Source organism: Bufo gargarizans, chromosome 2, assembly GCF_014858855.1.
Source record: "Bufo gargarizans isolate SCDJY-AF-19 chromosome 2, ASM1485885v1, whole genome shotgun sequence".
NCBI classification, from domain to species: domain Eukaryota; kingdom Metazoa; phylum Chordata; class Amphibia; order Anura; family Bufonidae; genus Bufo; species Bufo gargarizans.
The window spans coordinates 485370011-485374392 of NC_058081.1; positions in this window are offsets into that span (position 1 = coordinate 485370011).

Sequence of the window (4382 nt, forward strand, 5' to 3'; positions counted from 1 at the left end):
ATACAACTCAAGTGCCAAACATAATCGCGTATTTACGAACAACGTCCTTATTATCGGTCCAAACCTGACAAATAATCTGGTAGGAGTACAAACCGGATTCCCAAAAAGTTGGGACACTAAACAAATTGTGAATAAAAACTGAATGCAATGATGTGGAGATGGCAAATGTCAATATTTTATTTGTAATAGAACGTAGATGACAGATCAAACGTTTAATCCGAGTAAATGTATCATTTTAAAGGAAAAATACGTTGATTCAAATTTTCACGGTGTCAACAAATCCCAAAAAAGTTGGGACAAGTAGCAATAAGAGGCTGGAAAAAGTAAATTTGAGCATAACGAAGAGCTGGAAGACCAATTAACACTAATTAGGTCAATTGGCAACATGATTGGGTTTAAAAAGAGCTTCTCAGAGTGGCAGTGTCTCTCAGAAGCCAAGATGGGTAGAGGATCACCAATTCCCACAATGTTGAGCAGAAAGATAGTGGAGCAATATCAGAAAGGTGTTACCCAGTGAAAAATTGCAAAGACTTTGCATTTATCATCAGCAACTGTGCATAACATCATCCGAAGATTCAGAGAATCTGGAACAATCTCTGTGCGTAAGGGTCAAGGCCGTAAAACCATACTGGATGCCCGTGATCTCCGGGCCCTTAAACGACACTGCACCACAAACAGGAATGCTACTGTAAAGGAAATCACAGAACGGGCTCAGGAATACTTCCAGAAACCATTGTCAGTGAACACAATCCACCGTGCCATCCGCCGTTGCCAGCTGAAACTCTACAGTGCAAAGAAGACATTTCTAAGCAAGATCCACAGGCGTTTTCACTGGGCCAGGGATCATTTAAAATGGAGTGTGGCAAAATGGAAGACTGTTCTGTGGTCAGACGAGTCACGATTCGAAGTTCTTTTTGGAAATCTGGGACGCCATGTCATCCGGACCAAAGAGGACAAGGACAACCCAAGTTGTTATCAACGCTCAGTTCAGAAGCCTGCATCTCTGATGGTATGGGGTTGCATGAGTGCGTGTGGCATGGGCAGCTTGCATGTCTGGAAAGGCACCATCAATGCAGAAAAATATATTCAGGTTCTAGAACAACATATGCTCTCATCCAGACGTCATCTCTTTCAGGGAAGACCCTGCATTTTTCAACAAGATAATGCCAGACCACATTCTGCATCAATCACAACATCATGGCTGCGTAGGAGAAGGATCCGGGTACTGAAATAGCCAGTCTGCAGTCCAGATCTTTCACCTATAGAGAACATTTGGCGCATCATAAAGAGGAAGGTGCAACAAAGAAGGCCCAAGACGATTGAACAGTTAGAGGCCTGTATTAGACAAGAATGGGAGAGCATTCCTATTTCTAAACTTGAGAAACTGGTCTCCTCGGTTCCCAGACATCTGTTGAGTGTTGTAAGAAGAAGGGGAGATGCCACACAGTGGTGAAAATGGCCTTGTCCCAACTTTTTGGGGATTTGTTGACACCATGAAATTCTGATTCAACATATTTTTCCCTTAAAATGGTACATTTTCTCAGTTTAAATTTTGTTCCGTGATTTATGTTCTATTCTGAATAAAATATTAGAAGTTGGCACCTCCACATCATTGCATTCAGTTTTTATTCACGATTTGTATAGTGTCCCAACTTTTTTGGAATCCGGTTTGTACTTATGAGATTCAGAAAGGAGCCAGTTGCCATTACTGCAAACATTGAACAAATGTTACATTGCGTTATGGTATGGCAAGACCACAGAAATTACCTCAAATTTATTTGGTACTGAGACAATGACACCAGCAAGGAAATGTTTGAATGCCGCATGAAGGTGAAAGTGTTCGATAACAGTCCTTCACCGGCTGTTGCTATATATGGCCTACGTAGGGCTGCCTCTGATGGTGAGTCAGAGTTTGGGAAAGATACCCGAAACTTCGTTGAAAGAGACTTCTACGTGGACGACGCACTCAATTCCTTGCCCACAGCGAAGGAAGCCATAGATCTGCTCAAAAGGACACAAGGTCCGGAGTTTTTGCTGAACCAGAGTAAAGAAACTCCTATCCAAGACGTCTTCAGTCTCCAAGACCCTCATGAAAATCCAAAGATTCGCTTTGATGTTAGTACTCTTGCCACCAAGTCTGAAAAGAGGGCTGGCATCGCTTTGAATGCTTAAGGCTCGTTCACACCATTGCAAGGTTAGTCCACATTGTACAGTGCTTTCGCACTGAGAAACATAAAGCTGAATGTTGCAGTTGGCACGTGTGCCATAAGCCTCTCTCTGCAGAAGATATTGCCCTAGGTGAGTTGCTTGTGATACAGAAGAGTGTCTTTCACATGGAACTGAAATTTATACATGACATTCCAAAAAGCAGCCCTATTGGCAACATGAAACCAGTAATTGACGATCACGGCATGCTGAGGGTTGGTGGTTGCCTAAGCAAGGCTAAGTTAGAGATTTCAGAAATAAATCCCCTCATTATTCCTGCCAATCACCATGTTACTACACTGCTGATACTGCATTATCATGAAAGAATCAAGCACCAAGGCAGACATTTCACTGAGGATGCTTTAAGAGCCGCAGGTCTTTGGATAGTGGGAGCAAAAAGACAAGTTGCTCATTAAATTCACCATTGCATTAAATGTCGCAAGGCAAGGGGAAAACTGCAACATCAACAAATGTCTGATTTGCCAATTGATAGGACAAGCATTGAACCACTGTTTACTTATGTTGGTCTTGATGTCTTCGGGCCATGCACAGTCACTGCATGAAGGACCAGAGGTGGTCATGCAGACAGCAAACGATGGGCAGTGTTGTTTACATGCTTAAGTGTACGTGCTATACACATTGAAGTAATAGAATCCATGAACGCTTCTAGTTTCATAAATGCTTTAAGACGATTTCTCGCCATCAGAGGACCAGTAAAGCAAATGAGATATCACTGTGGAACCAACTTCATAGGCGCATGCAGGGAATTGCAAATCAACTCTAAGACAGTTCAAGACTACTTGGCCAACAATGGTTGTACATGGATCTTTAACCCCCCTCATGCCTCTCATATGGGCGGTTTATGGGAAAGAATGATGGGCATCCCCCGCAAAATATTAGACTGTATGCTAATGGACTTAAACTTCTCAAAGGCTCACCCATTAGACTTTGACTACCTTCCTAGCTGAGGTATCTGCTATCGTCAACGCAAGACCTCTTGTACCTGTATCTATGGATCCAGATTCCCCTACCTTTCTCACTCCAGCAACTCTTCTCACTCAGAAGTTTGGATCTATTCCTAATTCACCTGAAGAATCTTCTTCTGGTAACCTATATCAGAAACAGTGGAAATACATTCAACATCTGGCCAACTGTTTCTGGAGCAGGTGGAAAAAGAAGTACTTAACCCTTCTTCAAGGACTTGGCAGCAGGCCAAGCCAAACTTACAAATAGCAGATCTAGTTCTCATGAAAGACCAGAAGGTGGAAAGAAATTCCTGGCCCATGGGTCTCAACTCAAAAATGTTCGCCAGTGAAGACGGTAAGGTGGGAGTGACCATCGCAAAACAAGGGGATCCCAAGTCCTTCATTCATTTCTTCTACATTGAGGGACTTGTAAGGACTTTTCTTGCATTTAGTCGTCCATCTCTGGACTATTCATAAAATTCCAGACTGGACTGTTCCTGTCCACCCATTCTAGTTTACTATGTTTTCTTTATTGCCTTTTGTCTTTCAGATTCCAGTATTTTCATTGAACATCATATGGACATTCATGTTTTGCATATAGTGTGAAATCCTAGGATTTCAGACGGGGAGTGTGCTGTCCCAGCATTTATTTCTTCCATTTAAGATTAATGGCTGTATTTGTGTTATCACATCATTACAATGTTATGTCATGCTGCCATCCTGTGGTAATTCTTGTTATAGGTTTCTGAATGTATTATGTAAATCCCATTGCATTTGCTCTCTACTCCTCCCTTTCGGTGACAACATATTTTGTTGTGTCTTTCTTTCTGCAGCAGACTCAGAGCTGGTGAGAGCATTTTGTTTTTACCTCTAATGTCCTCTATATGTCTTTGCTCAGGGTAAACTCAATAAATTACCAAAGCATCTCCATTGTATCCTCCTCACTGGATCTTAACATACAAATGGTACCACGACCTAAGGGATATTAGAGAGTTCAGCTGTCTACAATTGCTTGTACAGAGATTACCACTCACAAACATTTAGAGACTTCTCTAACGTACATCTGTGGCAGAATACGTACCCCAATACAACCATGTGCACAGGACTTGCAAAAATCCCAAGCCACTAGCCTGAGCTGGACTGGACACCTTAAAGGGTGATCTTTGTAAAGAGTAAAAAATTGAGAACCTGAATTTTGGCCTAAAGGAGCAT